Below are 20,878 nucleotides of genomic sequence, written 5' to 3' on the forward strand. Positions count from 1 at the left end.
GCTAAGCAATGCTTACTCCTGTTTACTCCTTATGTGTTAGTCCTTTTTTACCAAGGGAGGCCATCTGGTTTTCCTCAGATCAATATCATGTCCTTACAGTGTAAGCTATAAAACCCCTAAAGAATTGCTCAGATGTGCCCAGTTTGTCTGGGACTCCTCATGCACATTAATAAAACTTTACATTTTAAATTCTATTCAGTAAGAATGGGCCAGTTGTGAATTTTGTAACAAAAGCAGGACACGCACAAAGACAACAGAGCAAGCTTTGGTTTAGCTGTCCCCTTGACAGCATAAATGAGATGTCCCCCAGGAGTGTGAGCACCAGGCAGGGTACAGTGATAGGAATCTCCCTTAATAAGTAAAACCAAAGGTACATTAATTATGATATATGTCAAAAAACTGACATCACCTGTAGGTGTGGTGGGACAGGGTAAGAAGGGTCCCTAGACAGCGTATCATTTATCTAAAAGGAGCTAGTCAGCATTTTATAAGAAAAATTGCATGCGTAGCAAAATTATCACTGATCAATACAGAAAATTGGAAACAGTAGTCTTTTTAGTTATACAAAGGTATATGGTCCTGAAAATGTAAAAATACTGTTGGTCTTGTGCACTAAGGTAGAGCACTTATGGTGTAGATACCTCCAGTGCTGCCCAGTACTGCAACAAAGAATACCTGCTTAATAATGACATTTATTATTGCTGAGTTCTATATTCAATCTCATTACCCAGCCACACTTAGCTTCCCACCTTGGTGAGGAAAGTTAGAAAGCAGGGTTTGGAGACACTGAGATTTGTATATCAATAGGAGCAGGCCGGACTCAGCCACCATGGAGAGGTAATCGTCTCTAAGGAAACACAGGAGAGAGAAGTTTCCTCACTGGCTGGTGGCTTGGAGGGCTAGTTCCCTGGAAGAATATGACATGGCCATGAACAAAAGGAAATATGATGCTTGTGAAGAGGGTGACAGGAAGGAGAAGTTTCACAGAGCATGTGTTCAGGCTGTGGCTTTTCACTCTATTACACCAAAATAATTAATGGGATTCTTGACACTTTAGGAAAACATTTTTCCAGCAAAACACATTTGTAAATAAATACATAAAAAATATTTATTTTAACATTGGAAAGGCAGAAACACCCATGCTGGTGGGAGGTGCTGGCTTTGATACACATATCTCAGCAGTTCTTGGTCCTGTACCAAATCATTAAATGGTGCGTTTCCCCATAGGGGACTGCCAATTTTCTACAGGAATGGGGACTCCTATCAATGATATCTCTTTACCTTACTTTTCACCTGTTCCAATAAATCCCTTCCCAGCAATGGCATTGGGGCACCTGGTATATAAAGAAATTGGTGTTTTCCTGTACTCTTCCCTATTTTAAATGGTAAGGATTTTAAGAAAGGAGCCCTTTTATTTTGCCCTGTTGCTCCTATTACATTTACAGCCTGGTTGCTCATTGGTTTTAAGGCCTGATTCAAGACTGAAAGTCACCCTGGTGTCCACCAAGGAACCTAAGGTGATGGCTTCTTTTCCCAGCTGAACTTCTATGAAGGGTTCCACTGGGAAAGAACCCTTTGGTCCTTTTCATTGTTCCAGCTCCTCAAAATTAGCTATCACAGGTGGACATTCATTTCCTTCAGGCAGCTTCAGGCAGTCCTGTTGCCAATGTCAGTGCTGCTGGCAGTAGGTCCTCAGCAAGGGGCCCATTTCTTGGTGGGCACCCCTGGCAGGGGCAGATGAGTTCCTGAACCCCTGATTCCCTGTTCTATTGAAGTGTTTCTGCTGTCAATTTTGTTGGTCTTGCAGCTGATTATTGGTTTTGTGTAAGGCAAATACAAGAGCTGCTGCAATTGTTCTACTAGTTGCTCTTGCCTTCTGTGCTTCCCTATTCCTGTATGTCTACCATGGCACCTCCAGTAGTTTTTCAATATCCCTTGCCTTTACTCCTTACAGTTTTTGCAATTTTCATCTAATGTCATCTGCTGATTGTCCCCTGCCTTCTTCAGAACCTGGATCTAAAGTGGTATCTTTCCTCATATTGTCTTTTAACCAGTTCAGGAAGTCGGATGGGAATTCTTTCCTATCTTGTTTTACTTGGTATAATTTTGACCAATTCACTGACTTGAGGACTGTGTTCCTAATTCCATACCACATCCATTTTTGGTATTGCTCAAGCAGCCCCGACGGACCATGCTGATTAGGATCCTAGTTTGGATCAGCTAAAGAGAAGCAGAAAAATAGACAATAGGTTAAAGCCAGCCTCTGACAGAGCACGTACCTGGCCAGTGCTAACTGGCTAATTTGAACAGTGGTACTTTCTCAAACAGTGATTTCTGATCTATATAAAGAGGGCAAGATCTGCAGGCCGCTCTCTCTGCCTAACCAGCCGACCCTGCTGCAGGACCTGAACCTGCCTGGAACGCCAGCCTCGCTGTCCGGAGGAGCCGAGAGGGAAGGGGGGGCTGCCCCGCGACCGCCACCCGCTTCGGGACTAGAGCCGTGCCTGCCGCGCCTGCTGCTGCTGCTGGGAGGGGTCGCCCCGGTTCCCGGGAAGCCGCCCCCCACGGGTCTCCTGCCGAGCCTGCCAGCTGCATCCCGAGCTACGGGAGGAGGGTCAATGCACACACACTCACACACTCTCTAACTTTCTTACCGGGCTGAACTCCTACCCTTTCACTCCATTGATTTTACACCTCTCCCTCGGAGTGTGCCTTTAATAAGACCATAGTACCTTTGAATCCCTCTTCCAATATACACCTAGACAACCTCTCCTGAACCTTGATCCCTCAGTTTGTGTCGACCCTTAACAAACCGATTGATTCATAAACTAAACATTGGTCTCAGTAATAATTTGTGAGCGTGGTGAGGGGGTGTTCTAATCTACCCTCTAAGATAGGGTCCCGCAGCGGCCGTTCCTCTGTGAGAGGCAGCGCCGCGTGTGACCCTCGGGCTCATCCACAAACCTCTCCACACTGGGCGGGAAGTCGTGAAAACATCCTGACAGCCGGTAGCCCCCCAGTACCGGCCCGCAACACTGGGTCTTGAGTTTTAACTACTAGTTAGAAAGCCTTTGCTGCCTTCTCTGGGTCCTCTCGATAATTACTTGCACCTTTCCTCCAGTTTTCCAAATCTGCCATAATAAAGGGAACTTTGATCCTTACCAGACCCCAGGTTCCCATAGCCTGTCTTAAGGGAGCCTGTATTACTGCTCCTGGATGGAGTTTTGTCGGGGTTTGTCCTGCAATCGGACTAAGCCCTATTCTCCGTTCCTGATTAACTTCTTCACTGCCCACAACACCTCCCAAAACTCCTTAATTATCCTCTCCTGCAACCCCATTCTGACTTCAGGAGACAAAATCCTCCATAGTTTCATCCCTCTCTTCCAATTTTAAACATTATTGTCCTATGCTACATGCTGAACAGCACCTCTTCAGTTTATGATTCCCTCTCTGTTCACATTCTAAGGCATTAAAGAATCCTGCGAGGTGAGATTAAACCCACACACTTTCTGGCACTCTGAATGATTTCTTAAAGAACGTATCAGTGGCTACTACTTCATCCCACTTTCCTTCCCTCCTTGAAAATAACATTAGGTGTAATAGGGTGTTATAATTCAGGGTGAGGTTAGTTAGACATTTTTTTCTGCTGTCCAAGCTAAACAACAGCCACCACTGACTGCAATATTTGATTAATGTTTCCTTATTCACTTCCCCCCCCGGGTGCGTCCCCAAGGTCTCTCCAATGTTTCAAGAGGCAGCTGAGAGAGCTTTTCTTCAAGATCCCGCCCTGTCTGTTCCCCATTTCAACACACACACAGGCACCCAACAAATTAGTACAATTATTGCAATAATTCCTACCACAGTTCCCACAATAACCCAGTTAATCACACAAATCAAGTGTTGAAGTACAAAACAAAATACCCAACCAAAATCCAGTAATTTAACACTACTGTGGCCGTTAATAAAACCTAGTCAGTCTTACATGCGTGTATTCAAACCAAAACAATTGTATGCCACTCTGTGGAGATTTCACAAGCTGTGACTTACAAGTAGCTCTTATGACCAGTCCCCAAGCCTAAAAGAATGCCTTATTCTTACCTGTAGTCCATGTCTGTCCCCACAGTGGATGCCTGAATCAGCGAGTCCCTCCAGAGAACATCCTCTGGGGCTAGCCAAGGAGTCCCCAACTCAGAGGTCCCTGCAGCCAGGCAGAGGCAGACCCACCTGGGGTGCCAAAACTGATACACAAATCTCAGTATCTCCAAACCCACTTGCTTTCTAACTTTCCTCACCGAGGTGGGAAGCTAGGTGTAGCTGGGTAAGGAGACTGGGTATAGAACTCAGTAACAACAGACGCCACTATTAAGCAGGCATTTCTTACTGCAGCGCTGGGCAGCACTGGGGATATCTCCACCAAAAGTGCTCCAACTTAATGCACAACACTGACAGTATTTATACATTTTCAGGACCATTGTATAGATAAAACTCACTGTTTCCAATTTTCTTGATTGATTGGTAATAATTTTGCTATGCATGCAATTTTATTATAAAAATGCTAAGTAGTTTATTTTAGATAAGTGATACCCTTGTCTAGAAGCCTTTCTTATCCTGTCCTGTAATGGATCGTGACATACAGGTGGCTTCAGTTTTTCCAAGTGTCACAAGGTTACATAGTTTGCATATCATAACTCATGTCCATTTGGTTTTGCTTAACAAGAAGGAGTGAAGTTATATAGTTTACATATCACATGCATTTGGTTCTACTTATCAAGAATGAAGTTATATAGTTTACGTATCACATACATTTGGTTTTACTTATCAAGAAGGGGATTCCTATCAGCTTGTAGCAGGGAGTGCTAGCAGACCTCCTTGGAGATCCCTTTCCTAGGGTCAGGAGACATTATAAAGCTGCAGCAGACTGTGTAGTACTCACAAATTCTGTGTGTCTGCATGATGAACCTGACTAGCAGACACCCCTGGCTGACAAGAAACCGACTCTCTTGCTGTTTTTCACATGATTCAGTTTATGCCATTTGCTTCTCCCATCAGCTAGTCTGGCAGCAGGCAAAGGCTAGTGGGTAGCAATGAGGCTAGGGTTGTGCTGAGGTTAGGTTTACTGTTCCTCAGCTTGTGGGCTGGAAAGAATTACTAGGCCAGTGACAGCTGTTAACTGTTTAACCTCATGAGTTGCTTTTGAAGCAGCTCACGAACTACCAAACTTCACATATCCATGGCTGTATATCAAACTGAAACTAACATCATGATATCTCAGGGAGCAGTTACATGCTGCTTTTACACTGATTTTGGTGCAGGCAGTTGCAGGAAGGATATCAGTCACATCAGCCTAAACACAATGAGAAACTGTACTGATAAAACACCTGGCTGTAACTGGTGATTCAGGAAGTGCTTGAACACAGACTCTCTACAAAGCTGCTTTAGTAAGGTCTCAGCTTGTAATGGTACATGCAATTATTCCTCACCAGGCATAGAACAGCACTTCCTTTTGCTGAACTTCATGAGGTTCCTCTCTGCCCATTTCTTCAACTTATCAGTTGTCCCTGATTAAAGGAACATGATCAGAGACATCAACAACTGTTCCCAGTTTTGGATTGTGATGGAACAGCTCTCAGGACCCACACTTTTGGGAAATGCTGTTGAAACCCCATTGTAACCCCATTGAAAAAAGTCTCATTTGCAACCCAAAAGGCCTGCCTCAGAGGATGGAAACAATGACGATGGCCTAAGGCCTGCATATGCAAAGACTGAGATAAGAGGGGCAGAGGTCAACTCCAGCTGCTCAGTCTTATGACTTGATCACACTTACTCATCCTTGCAAAACAGGGAAACTAGGCTTATAAAACAGGGAGTTGCAATGGTGGGCTTTGGGAGCCTCACTGACACCAGCTCTCCCGCATTTCTGGATCCTGGACTGGTGATTTGTACTTGAGTGTTGTTTCACCTAAATGTGATCAACCGGTATTGGGCAGTCGGGCATTTCGTCAGACCCTGACATTTTAATCACTCATTGTGATAAATGACTTGTTCCCAAGTGGGATCTTTATTCAAATTAGTAATTTATTAAGTGAAGAGAGGCAAGCAAACAGCGCTGGGCACGCCGGGCGTCTCCGCTCCACCAAGACGCGCACCAAACAGTTCCAGCTCTCAGTTTTTAGTATTTGACTAATACATATGCATTATTATTTCGAGAAAAGGGTTGGCTTATGTTAATTTTTTCCAAGAATCTGCTTTATAACATTCTCATGGTTAGCAACAAAGCTGGTCTATGCTAAAAAAATAACTTTAAGATGTTTGCCCCATGTCTGCTACACAATACAAAAATCACATGCAATGCAAGCAGAAGATCCACAATAAAAGAGCAACATGCAAGCAAAAGATAAAAATTTTGTTACACTATACAAAAACAGGCAGCGCAAGCAAAGATAAAAATTTTACTGTGTACAAAACTATGCAATACTATACTCAAAGAATTATTCTTCATTCTATTACTCTAACATGGTTCCACAAAGAATTATTCTTCACCCTGTGACTCTAACATTGTTCCGTTTTAACACAAATCAGGTGAACACATTTCACACTCTCCATGGAAGGGCCAGGTCTGAGACTAAGGTTGGATCCAGCCACACCTGAGCTCCTCTCTGAGAAGGAGTTTAGAAAGCAAGGGGTTCCAATCTGAATCTCTTTGGGCTGCCCTACCCAAGTGGTGACATGGATCATCTGCAAACTTGTGAGCATGCACTTTTCTCCATTGCCAAGGTTATTAATGAAGATGTTAAGTGGTATGACCTTAGTATTGACCGCAGTGGTCTCCATCTTGTCTTTGTGCTGCTGATCATAAGTTTTTGAACCTGGAAGTTCAGGCTGTTTCCAGCTTACCTCACTATCCAATTATCCAGTCCATACAGGGCTGGATAGCAACCTGATCTAGTTGAAGATGTCACTAGCATTTCAAGGGGTCTGGACTAGATGACCTTTAAATGTCTCTTCCAACCCAAAATATTCTACAATTCTATTCTATGCTTCTGTACTTCATCAGCTTATCCATTATGTTAGAGATAAACATCTCCACTGCTCTACCCTCATCTGCCAAGTCAATCATTTAATTATGGAAGGCTATGAAGTTAGTGAAGCACAATTTCATCTTCATAAAAGCATGCTGATTACTCCCAATGCTCCTGTCTTTCATGTGTTTGGCAATGTTTTTTGGGAGGAATTCTTCCATTATCTTCCCAGGGATAGAAGTGAGGCTGTAGTTCCTGGGATCTGCCTCATTGCTGCCTTAGCTTAGGAACATACAAAGGCCTTTCAAAGGTAATAAAGAGTGGTCTCACAATTACATTAGCCAGCTCCCTCAGTACTCATGGATATGTCCCATCAGGTCACATGGACTTAATTATGTCTGGTTTGGGCACTCCCTAGACTTATCCTGCTCCACTAAAACAGGATACCACCAAAAGGTATATCATCTCCACTCTCAGGGACTTGGTTTAGCAGTGGATTTGACAGTGCTAGGTTTGTGGTTGGACTCAATGATCTGAAAGATATTTTTCAACCTAAATAATTCTATGACTGAGTTACTGATGATTCCATTAGGGCTCATGCAGGGGTGGCTCAGACAGCCACACAATGGAAATGGAAACATAAATTACAGCAACAACTTCTATCAGAAAGTCCACATGTAACCACTCCTTACACCACTCTTCTAGGAACTGTATCATTTAATCATATGCCCACACTAAGAGAAACTCTTCCCCTTGGAGATAACCCTGCATCCTGTGTGAAAGAAGCTCCTCCTTACGACAAGTTAATAAGAGAGCATAAAAAGATGCCTGGTTTCTCAATAGAAGTGCAATAGACAGGGCAACTGGACTAAGACAACTGAGAGCAGTTGCATATGCTCTGGTTCTAGGAATCATATTAGGGCAAACAGGAGGGATGAATTGGTGGCAGCATGTCTTGCCATCCTGGAAGGGAAGGCACATTACTTATATACTGGCAACTGGGTTTTATACAAAAGTCTCAAAATGCAGCTGTCCTGCTGGGCCCAAGAGGAGTGGCATGTACAAAAATACCCTCTATGGGGGGTATATACATGGCAACAATATGCACAAAGGTATCCTTTAAAAGTAAGGCATGTCTCAGCTCATCAATAAGATTATTCACTTGAGTCACAAAAAAAAATAGGGAAGTGGATGATATGACCTCCACTGAAGTACATGCTAAAGCTAGCAATGCACATAGAGCTTGTAGACATTGATCAGCTCATACTGCACAAACATGGGACATTGCTCAAAATCTAACCCTTCTGCCATTACATATTTCTAAAGCACATGCACATAAATGCATTATTTGTGCACAGCTACATGTAAGGGCATTTCATAGGCCGTGGGGAAAAGACAAAACAGGGTCAGTGGGCCTTGAATACCTGGCAGGTCAGTTCCCTTCTCTACTGAAGCATTAGAACAGCTCATTCATTGACAGAGACCTCCTCACCAAACAAAAAGTAACCAAGGAGCAAACATTAGTGGACATAATGTCATCATCTTTTGTTGTCTTACCTTACAAGCACATGCCTTGAAAATGTAACCAATAGCAAATACAAAGAACTTGGCATGTGCTCTAGCACAAGGTTTAAACTGGACATAAAATTCAAAGCAGCTATTGCCTTTGAAGGTAAGGGCTGTGCACTAAAGAACATTGCAAAATTGATCACTGGTGGATTATCTCCTCTGTCAACACCATAAACACTGTTCTGATTTTGAAAGCATATGTTACTTCAACATATATGGTGAATCAGCCAGCATGGAGGATGACATTCAACATCTCCAGGATCTAATGCATCAAATGAAACAATCCACTGGTGATGCTCAGCTAGCAGATTGGTTTAATTCCTTGACAGAATGTGGGGGACACCTGATTCAAAGGATTATTGTAGGGTTATGTCTATTCTGGTTTTGATACTTGACTATCACATACCTCTAAATTACCCTGCAAGCCCAAGTAGATATCTCCAGCTTTGCCAGCCCCAGCAGAAGCAGTCCCTTGAGGAAAGGGGAGGAATGTGGGTGAATAGTGGAAGAAGATTGGTGAGGATATTAGAAACACATTTAAGTGATCTACAACCAGGGTTTAGAAAAATATCTATATCATCCTAATTGTTATTTATCCTTGTGTGCTTGACAAGTTGAACATCTGTGTTTATATACCATAGGTCTATGACGGACTTGAAGGCACCCCAACAGACATGCTTGAAATTCCTACCCTGCTACAGAGGCAATCAAAGCACAGGGTTAAACTATGCCTGTACAAATCCTTGATAAGCAAGCAAAGGCAGCAGATTCAGTGATCCTCCAGCATGGAAAGAGCCCAGTAGTGCCTGCATTCCTGCTTGTGTGCTGCTTTGACAATTCCCCTTTGGGCAAAGTAACAAAAGTAAATATACTTCTTGTATTTCATTTGTGATTTTGTGGTTGTTCCTGTGTCCTGTCTGTGCTGACTTCACAAATACAGGTGTATTTGTCTTTCCTAAGCCACATCCTTGCACGCTGGAGCAGTGGCTCTATTCTTTCTGAGTCACCTGTCCTTGCTTCCACCTCTTGTGTGCTTTATTTTTCACATTTGAGTTCAGTCAGGATCTCCTTGTTCATTCATGAAGGCCCTTCTGCCACTTTTGCAGGTTGTCCTGCTGTTGAAGAAGAGTCTGGGAAGACTGTCCTGCCAAGCTGTGAGGTTCAGACTTCACTCCCTTGTTTTCTAAACTCCTTCTCAGAGAGGCATCTATGTGGGAATGGATCCAATCTTAGTCTGCAGCTGTAAAGAAGAGTTCAGGCTCTAGGTCCTACAAGAATCTGTTTATTGCAGCTTGAGCCAGGTATCTCCAACAAGGGACCCTACCTATATTTTACCTGTGCCTTTTAAGCTCTCACAATCTGACCACACACTTGTTGACACAACATGCACATAACTGTTAAATTATCTTCCGTGATGATTACATCTTCCTTTTCTGATCGGTTCTACCCTCCTCTGAGGGTCCTCAGTCACCATCAGTTACTTTGTCAGGACAATTAATCTTTGTTTTCCCCCAGTTACTTCAGCATAATTCTTCCAACAGTCCCATTTCTCCAACTTAAGTTTTGGTTAATTCATTTCGTCATTGTACCAAATAATTTGGAATAATTATTTAATTATCTACATCTTGCTTGAATATTATTCCAGGTGGTAGAATCAAAGTTTAACTAAGGTTCAGTCACAGGAGTTCAGCTAGAGTTTAATTAGAATTGCAGCCTAAGGCTTTATTACTCCAGCTGCTCATACTAACTTAACTATGTCAAGCAGTTGCCAGTTTGCCCAAATCTTAGACATTTATACAATTAATTCTAATATTCCTTTAGTCAATTTATTAATCCAAATATTCCTAGAGTCAATCAATTTCTACTTTCAACACCTGCACAACAGAATTCTTGAGCTTGTAGAAAATGATTCCTCATGGGCTGGGGGACCCAACCAAAACCAACAACCAGCTCTCTTGGATCTCTCTTCTCTTCAGAATCATATTGAATGTATTCATCTAAGTAGAACTCTGAACAGACTGAAGTCTGACCTCTTGAAGTCCAGAGTGATGATCCTGGTGGTTTTTTTTTGCCTTCTTTCCTCCTTTCATGACACCAAAACCCATTTCAAGGCTGTCCTGACCTTAACATCCCTGAGTGAGACTCCAACTTGGTGGTAAGGATTGCCACCAGCAGAGCATCTCCCCCCATCAGCTCCTCAGTCTCCTGTGTTAAAAAGTTGTCAAAGCATGGAAGCCTGCTGGATTGCTTGTGCACTGCAATGGGCACTGAGGTGGCTGAAATCCCCCATGAAGGCCAAGGCCCACAAATATGAGGCCTCTAGTTAACCAAGGAAGGCCTCACCAAAAACTCCATCCTGAAGAGGTTGTCTTTAGCAGACATATACCACATTGCCCATGTTGGTCGAACCATCAGTCCTGAGCTGTAAGTCCCACTGCCCTATCACATAAAAGCAACTTCCTCTCCTCACCTTGTTGCCTGTTCTTGCTAAAAAGCCTGTCACAGTACTCCATGATCCAAATGATATTGTAATCCTATAGCTACACAGTTCTCTCATTGCTCCTGTTTGTTCTCCATGGTACATGTGTTAGTGCACAGACACTTCTAAGTTTGACTGCCCTGAAAGGCTAGGAAAGCATTTCCTGCAATGCTGTCCTGTAGGTACTTGTTTTATGCACATACTAGGGCAACCCCACTTCAGACCTCTTCAGTTGCTGATAAAGTCCCTTCTGTTCACAAAAGCCCACACCCTTTGCTTAATAACTTGATCCATCACTTTCTCACTTGATTGTCATCCTTTTTCCCCGTAAGTCCTTATTTAAAGCTCTTAGCAGATGGACCATCGTGTTAGCAAATATGCTCCCCTCTTTAGTCCAGTGGATCCTAGCTCTTCCAAGCAGTATTAAGTCCTCAAAGAGCATGCCATGTATATAAAAATCAAAACCACATCATTGTTGACCAGCAGGGTTGAGGAAACACTAGATGGACAGTTATGCTCTTGACCATCCCCCCATAGCTATCATATGCATGGTATTTTATACTTTCCAGGTTTCCCATAGCAATATCAGTAATGCTAGTGAAAAAGCAGCAGGAAACAATCAGTTATCCAAAGAAGCCTCTGCAGGCTCTCCATGATACCATGAATCAAAACCCCTAGCAAGCAAAGCTCCCCAGACAACAGGTCAGCAGACAGGTCTGTTCCCTACAGCAGTGGGGTCTCAGTGATTGTTTCTGGTGCTGCTGCATGTCTCAGTCTCAGCCAGCTCAAACGTTTCACTTCAGAGCTCTCAGCTTCTCTTCTCCAACCATAGCACTGAACATGTTTTGTAGTTACAAATCTGCAGGCAGAGCATGAACCTTCCTCCTAGTACCAGAAGTCACTAGCTTCTAGTGCTCACCATCCTAGGAGTCTCTACTTCCCACCTTGATAGTCTCAGCCTGCCCCTCCTACCGTACACACCTCCATGATTTCTGGATGGTCTCAGAGAAACTCCAGTCAGTTTCTTTCACAACTTCTGATGATGCACAGTGTTCTGATCTCCTCTTGCAGCTCCTTTACTTAACAAAACACTTCAAAAACTGTGTATCTCCCTTCAGGCTAAAGGAAGATCTCCCCCTGCTTCAGACCAGCTTCTTCCTACTGAAGCTCTGACTGGTTTGAGACCTCAAACATTACAGAGGAAGTTTTCCCAACAGCTGCTGAGGACAGTGCCTTGTAGTCCTCCCCCACAACTGTTAAGGAAGCACAGACAGTTATGAGATAAAGCACTATCCATCTCCACATCAACTGCACTAAAAAATTCATGTGTTAAGCTCAGCTCTTATATAGGCCTCTCCTGAGCACAGGCTGAACAGGTGTCGGACCCTCCCTAATCAGTGTCACCTGAAAAAAAACCTCCAAGTCCTTTGATCAAGGACAGCTGACAGAGCTCTTCAGCCCTGCTGGACGTCAAGGCTTCCTGTAGCTATCTATTCCTGAGAGCAGCAGACACCCTCAAGCTCCTCAAAGGCTTCCCAAACAGGTTCCCAGAGGTCCTTTGGCAATGATCCCAGAAGAAGTTCTCAGAAGATCTAGAAACAAGAGCTCAAAAACTGCTATGCCAACTGTTCATTGCATCTTTTAGCTGTGCTTTCCAAGGAAGATTTTTGTGACTATTACATTTTATTAGCAATGGTGTTTAATCTTGATATTTTTGGGTATTCAAGTGACTGAGAATTAAGCTGGCAAGAAACAAGGTACCAGAACAAATGTTGGAATAGTAATTTTTAAAAAGTCTCAGTTGAAGAGGAAGAGCATGTCTAATGATCCATTCCAGCAGATAAATGTTTATTCTGAACTCTGTGTAAGGATCCACCTAGCCCATCATGCCAGCTGATATTCTGATAGTGGGAACACCTGCAGTGTTTAATCTTGGCCAAGTGTTGAGTACATTGCAAAGAGAGGCTGAGAGTGGTAAGTCACGACAAACAAGACCAAGAGCAAGAACTGAGCAGGAGCTGGATTGACAGCTAACAGGAGAACATGTTAGCAGGACAAAATGTGTAATAGTGTGTAGTGGGAAGCATAGCAGAAGACACTACAATGAGGAGTTAGTGATCCTGAGGCATATGCAACTGTGACTATGTCTTCCCAGCTGGTGCCCATAGGTAGCACTGAGTGTGCTGCTCCACTTAAGTGACCACTGACTGACCCATTCTCCTTTGGGCAGTGGTCCCAATCCATGTACAGATGTTACAATAGGGTGTACAGGTGATCCAGTTTGATGTTTTGACACATATGACCTGTCCTTTGTGGACATTTCTTATTCTTTGGACAACAGATTAATGGTTGTATTGTGAGGAAAAACACCAGTGTGAACAGTAATGGAATATGACAGCAGGCTTTGCTCTATAATAAAGGCTTTGCTATAGAGCAAAGCTTTCCTGAGGCACTAAGAAGAATGACCAATAAAGTGCCCGTACAGCAACTCACCCAATCACTAACAGCAAACACAGGATCATGAGCGATGTCATGGCTCTGGTGGACTGCCAGGGACACTGGGCATCCTGATCATCTGGCAGCCGCATCCAATTGTACATACATGCCTTTTGAATGTAAGAGTCCTGCTGTCCTACAACTCCACCAGTGGCAGTGTGATTGGAAAGTTTTACCTCACGTGGGTAGTGTGGGCAGCATCCTGCTTGCACTGCAGATGTTGTTCAAGATGCAGGATATCTGGTGGCAGGCTGTCAGCAGGCTGTCTGCACTAACAATGTCAGCCAAGGGACAAGGTGTTAGGAGAAAGGATGTTAAAGGCTTTAAAAGCACTGCAGATGATGAGATATTGTGAACTTCACCACAGTTGGGAATTCTGCACAGGGTCCCATGGCCACCCTGAAGAGGTCTCAAATGCTGACACACTTTTGGCCTTTCTAGTGTGAGAAATATGTAAGACTGACCCATTACTCTTAGTTTCTAATTATTAAAGAAATTTCATTTAACCACACATACTTGTGAGCTGCCTATTTTATGGAGATCTGGAAAGAACCTATAGAGACTGCGAATATACAAACATATATGGCATGATCCTTTAATAGCCTAAGCATTTGGTAACATAATTACTATAAACTTTTTAAAGTCTAGCAACATATAATTGTTAGAAATAAGATCACAAGTTCTCCTAACCTATTAAGATGTGCAGGACCTCCAGTGCTGTCCCTAGGTTCCATGTTTCTGGCACAGTGGCTCCCAGAATGTCATGTCTGGCATGTTAAAGTGCTCTAGTAGACAATATTTGCTTCCATGTCAGTTGTGCCTGAGATACTGATCTGCTGCTGCTGCTCTGACTCTGTAGTTTACGAATTGACTTTTTATTTCCTCTGAGTTTCTGTGAGCATCTTTTTACTTCCTTATTTTATGCAGACTGATGCTCTCCGGTGAATCACGGTCTGTGAGACTGATCTAGAGATGGCCAGTGCCATTCTATCCAATACTGTATTCTTTATGCAGCTAACTTAACCATTACATTGTTTACCATATAGCTGCCAAATGCTGAATGCATTCTTGCTAAATCAGTGGCTGACTTCTTGTCTGAACACAAAAATTCTCTGTATACTTGTGCTGGGTTGACAATTTTCTTACTGTACCATCTCACTGCATGGGTTCCCATAACGACAAGCCTGTGATCTCTTATTGCCTTTAAATTTCCTTCTACAGAACAAGACTTGAAACTGCTGGAAAGGGATATTCCAATCTCATAATGAATTGATCTGACTGGCAGCCTGTGCTGACATCTGAGTAAAGAACACTCTTAGGAGCCGAGGTCATTAGGGAGCTGACACCAAGCACAGGCAGAGAGTGGGAGGTGGAATTGTTACATGCTGGAGCCAAGTTGCTGCTGACACTGAGCTGGGTCAGACAGAGCGTGTCAGATTCCCCTAAGCTCAACTGCACCATCTGGTCAGAGTGGTAGATGGGGCTGGTCTCAGGTGATGGGATCTGTGTTTGTGTGTGTGAGAAGCTTTCCTTAGCACAGCCTATCTATTGCTAGATCTGTTGAACAAATCAAACTTGTCAGTCATCTTGTTTGGTGTTCCTTTCCTCCTGAGAACTAGGAACTCAGTATTTTGTTTTACAAAGTTAACAATTATCAGGCTTCTCTGCTCCCTATTCACAAAGATTTGTGTCTAGCTTTTATAAGATTAATTTTATTTGATTAAAACTTGTTTTCCAAAATCATTGCTACATTTCATTTTTTAAGACAGAGGTCATGATTCTGGAAGTCTCTTTAGGTAAAACTGAAGAGATCAGAACTGTAGCTATAAAACAACATTTTCATCCATTGTGATAGTCCCAATGTATCATAATCCAGTGTTGCACATACAGTGCAACAAAGCCTCAGGAGCTGGTTACTAGGTCCTACACAAACATCTGTGATTTATTTTCTTTAGTGATAACAAGATAATAGATGTGGAGAACCAGCTCGGCAATTTGGGACCTCTGCAAGGCAAGGTCATCCAAAGGACAAGTGATGCAGCAAGGCCCATCACCAGATAGATGGTAAGGGAGCTGGATGATATATACCTTGAATAACGGGATGACTATTCTATTAGCTCTTGGATAATGTACTCTGTTAGCTTCTGACTCTGTCCAGGATACTTGTATAATGAATTAATGGACACTTAGAGAATAATATATCTTGTAAATAATATTTGTGGTTGGCAAAAACAAGTGATAATAATAATTTCATGTGGTTTTGTATAATAATAGTCTATTATATCTTGTTTTGTATGATTAAATTTACCATGATGTCATATTGTTTGTATGCTATATGAGAAGCACTGATTAGTGATTAAAGTTAGTCCTATTACCACGAGTATGTAACTCGCCCAGCCTCGCCTCTTTTGTTTGCTTCACTGTGTACGCGGCAAATACTTGCAAACAAAACATTGAAGGATGCCAGAGAGATTGATTCTGCATATCTGGTTCTGGCACTGTGAAATGTGTTCACCAGATTCGTGTTAAAGTGGAACAATGTTAGAGTCACAGGGTGAAGAATAATGCTTTGTCTATAGTGTTGCATACTTTTGTACACAGTAAATTTTTAATCTTTGCTTGTGCTGCCTGTTTTTGTATAGTGTAACAAAATTTTAATCTTTTCCTTGCATTGCATGTTGCTCTTGTATTGTGTATCTTCTGCTTGCATTGCATGTCATTTTCGTATTGTGTAGCAGACATTGGGCAAACATCTTAAAGTTATTTTTTTAGCATAGACCGGCTTTGTTGCTAACCATGAGAATGTTATAAAGCAGATTCTTGGAAATAATTAACATAAGCTGACCCTTTTCTCGAAATAATAACGAATATGTATCAGTTGAGAAGATATAAGTCAAATACTGAAACTCTTTGGTGCGCGTCTTGGTGGAGCAGAGACTCCCGGTGTGCCCAGCGCTGTTTGCTTGCTTCCTTTTGCTTAATAAATTGTAGATTTGAATTAAAATCCCATTTGGGACTGAGTCATTTATCACAGGCACCCACAGAACTAGTTTGTTTTGTTGCAGCCTTGTACACCATCTAAAGATCTAGCTGTTTCCATTGGTTGTTATGCAGCTATTCTTGTTCAAAAGTCATGTGGCTGATTTTCCAACAGGCAGTTCCTTCTTTTCTTATGTGTTCTTCAGAATGCCCTTTTCTGATAACATAAACACTGTGTCCCGGATGTGGCATCTTGACAACCTCTGCACATGCTGCTCATGCATAGCATCCTTGTTCTAGGGTGAGTGAATACGTTGTGCACACATTCTTGTCCAAGATTAATGACAATTTTTTTCAACAAAACAATGATTCCTTAAGAGAATATATCTATATACACAACACTTTTGCATTATACTTATGATTATTTGTCTAATTATGGCACTGTTACTGCCACGTTGATCTATCAGGTTTACTTAAACAGATTTAATTCCCTTCAGGTTATGACACCAGTTGGACCTACATTGAAGTGAGTAAATCTTACTTCACTTGCACTTCAGAACTCAGTTTAGTACTTAAGGAGCCTGGAGGTCATAGAACTGTAAAAAGAAGAGGTTGACAGAAGGATTTAAATATCAGTAAAATTATTTTATCATTTCAGCTGTGTTTTGCTTGGCAGCAGTTTTTTGTTTTGTTTTGGTTTGGTGTTTTCCCCACACTTAGTGATAAGCATTATGGCTTAGTTCTCCAGGGACAAGAGATTATGTGCTTCTCTTAGTGAGTACTTTATTTGCAATGCTTTTGAACATATTTGCTATATTGAAGAAGATACCAGAGTGTGTTTCCAAAAATGTCATCTACATGAACAGCCCTAGCAGTTGTGTTCCTTAGTAAGCAATCAAAAATTCCCTTTGTTTTTCCTTTCTCAAAACAAATGGTGCTGTGTAAAAAGCTACTGCTTCATCTCTCTCTCTCCTATCTAAGAGATAAGAAGAAGCAGAAAAGGAAGGGAGACTGCCTTAATCATAAAAAATGCCTGTTTGAGTTTAGAAATATTTAGGAGTAGTGATAGATGATTGGCATTTTTCAGAGTTGCATTTTTAACCTGATAAAAATTTGACAGCTTTCCACACTAACGTTATCTATTCTTACCCACAATTCATTGTCTCATATGAGGAAAGAATTTACCACAGTACTTGGGGTGCTGTGCATGAATCCATGAACACTGGTGCTGCAGTTTGTTGGGCGCTGAGAAGTGCTTATTGTAGCAAAAACTGAATGTGCCATCTGTGAGTTGCCTGGGAGCCTTGTCACTCTACATGCAGGAATCCTGTGGTAAATATCCCATGACTCCTTTCTCCCTGTCTTATGGCCATCTTCTTAAGAGCTGACAGCACTTTAGCAATGTGGAAGCACCAGCTAAGTCTGTGTTTCCCAATAGTTATAAAGAACACACATTTCCCTCTAGTTTTCTCATCCCGCCTTCAAGCTCCTGGTTTCTGTCAATCTTCCCATGGAAAGGAGCAAGAAGAAAGCAGTTATGGTTTTTCATGCAGATACTCTACGTTATGCTGCAAATCTTTAGCCAGGGGACCCAGCAAGTAGAGTAGTGTGGAAAATAACCAGGCTTGCTGTGTTGAAATGCAGAACCAGCATAAAATAGTGGAAAACTGCTATATCAGGAGGTGCAAGGGCATGAGTTAGGCAATGTGTGTGTCTAGCACCAAACAGGCGTGGACGCTTGTGGTCAAATGCTTAGCACAATCAAAGCCCAATAGCTATGGCGGCTGAGTGACACCTGAGCCTGCAAGGTGGCTGAGGAAGGCCCTCTCGTTGAGTCATGGGGTTCAGAAAGGACCCCTTTGCTTTCTAAACTCCTTCTCAGAGAGGTGTCTAGGGTTGTCTGGATTACCCAGGCTTGGTCAGTGGTTTATGTCTGAAGGATTATATATGTAGACTCTTTTTAAAAAGAGTCAACATTTGCCTGTTTCAGAGCCCCACCAAGCACGTGCAGTGAGACAGCTTTGCAAAGTTGTAAAGATAGGTAATTTATTAAGGTGACAGATATAACAAGATCAGAATTACTTAGCACTAAACGTCTCAAAGCTAGCTAAATGATTAGTTAAACTGTAGTAACAATTCACTAGAGTATCATCCGTAAAGTACTGGAGGAGCAGCTTCTTATCAAGGAGGCATTTCTGCCTGGGGTGGAGAGATACAGGACCATCAAACAATCCAGGAATAGTTGGAATCTCTTCCTCAAAAACTAAGGATTCTAAAGGCTAATTTATACTCCTTGACAAAGTGGGACTCTGTTGTACTTTGTGTGGTGATTGACTCCTAGCAGGCTAATGGTGCTATTAATCAAGACAAGAGGGAGGAAGTAGAACCAACACTTGCCACAGATGTGGACTCCTTAACACAATGGCACAACTCTGGCAATCAGTCTGTGCCTCTGGCTATTGTTGACACAACAGTCTGGCTACAGAACCTCCTCCCTATCTCAGCCATTGCATTTATTACCTGAGTCATTAAAATTTTCAAACTGCCAGGTTGTAAAGAACTTCAAACACTGGAACTGGGTCTTGGCTTAGATAAGCAAGTTGTTCTTCCCTCCCTCCCTGCTCATCATTGGGAAGAGACAAGCATACTAAGTTAGCCTGCTTTCCTATCCCAAAGCTTATACAAGAGAAGCTAGACAACTTCCCACAACTCCTCTCTGAGAAGGAGTTCAGAAAGCAATGGGGTCCTTTCTGAACCTCGTGACTCAGCAGAAGGGCCTTCCTCAGCCACCTTGCAGACTCATATTCTTAACACAACAAGTAGGACTGCGAGGGTGAAAAAGGTAACAAGATTGCAGTGATGACCTGGGTTCTTAAAAACAGCTGCAGTCTTAGTTCCCTCTTCTGGGTCTGATAAGCAAGTGAGGGGTTTTGAGAGATGAGCTGTAGTCACTCCATAGCAGCTTCAGAGCTTTAGGATGACAGATGGAATGACACGGACATCTCTGCATGGGAAACTGCAGTTTTCAGACACAGCTAATGCACCATGTGTGCTGGGTGCCTTGGATACCTCATTGTAAAGGGTGAAATATTTTCCTGTCATGGAATAAAATTCACAGATAAGCACATCTGGCTAAATAGCCTGTAGCAAAGAAGATGCATTTAGATATCCCTAAGTAGTTTTCAACTGATTATTTCTTTACAATTGGCAGACTTGTATTACACTACAGATTACATCTTACTCATCTATCATACTCAGCTTGAAGCCTTCAGAATGGCCTCCATATTTTTATACTACAGATCTTGTGACTGTTCACTATCTACATATTACAATATTTTTCTTACAGTGACTTTTAGCCCATGGCATGTACTAAACAATTTATAATTTCCCATGGAAGTTCAGATTTTTCTTGAAAACAACCTGAGCTCTTCAGAGTGATGCAGCCGGTTTAGCATGTTCAACTAAGTGCTTTGAGGTCATGCAGAGTGGCCTCACAGCATAATTTCTTTTAAAAAATAACATTTACAATGCTTCCATGGATAGTTTATCACAGTTCTAGTTAATGAAAATCGCATGGCTGCAGCTGTGTTGGCCTGATGAATCAGTAAGACAGTCTTTACCCTTAGAAACATCATTGTATTGCAGTGCATGAACTAATCAGAGTGGGCAGGTAAGTTTTATTTTTGTAATATAAAATACAAAATGGTCATCCTGTGCCTAATTACTTCCTATGAGCCTACAATTGCTCTCTTCATATTCTAATCTGATCCATCATCACTTCTAATAATGTCTTCTTAGCTCCACATTCTCTCTGGTCCAGGCAAAATTACATTGGTCCTGGGTACACTACACCACTGAATCCACAGTCATGACTTAGACTGTAACTCAGCTGGGGAGTTATTTCAAAAAGCAAGAACTGTTATATGCCCTTTTCCCTTTAGAAAAAGAAAAATGTTGATTACAGTTCCCTGTAATCTCCAGGAAAGGTCATGTGATATGAAGATTGAAAGAAGGCAACCTAAAAATGTCAAGTTCTTTCCAAAAGTACCTGCTTCTTTATTATTGCAATATACAGTTGTTGTCAGTTGTATTGAAAGCTTATATATATATTTAAGTCTCAAATGGGGGAATTGTTATCAGTTATTGATTGACATGAGTAAAAGAAAAAAATCACATTTGGGAAAAATCACATAAAAGAGAACATAAGGGACATACAGAATAAAAACAAGGCCTAGATAACAGGGAAACAGTAAGAGGTAGACAAAACCAGATTCCAGAGAAAAACACTCCCCAAGTAGTCAACAGCCTGGCCTTGAGACAGGTCTGCAGGACACCT

Source organism: Apus apus, chromosome 1, assembly GCF_020740795.1.
Source record: "Apus apus isolate bApuApu2 chromosome 1, bApuApu2.pri.cur, whole genome shotgun sequence".
NCBI lineage: Eukaryota > Metazoa > Chordata > Aves > Apodiformes > Apodidae > Apus > Apus apus.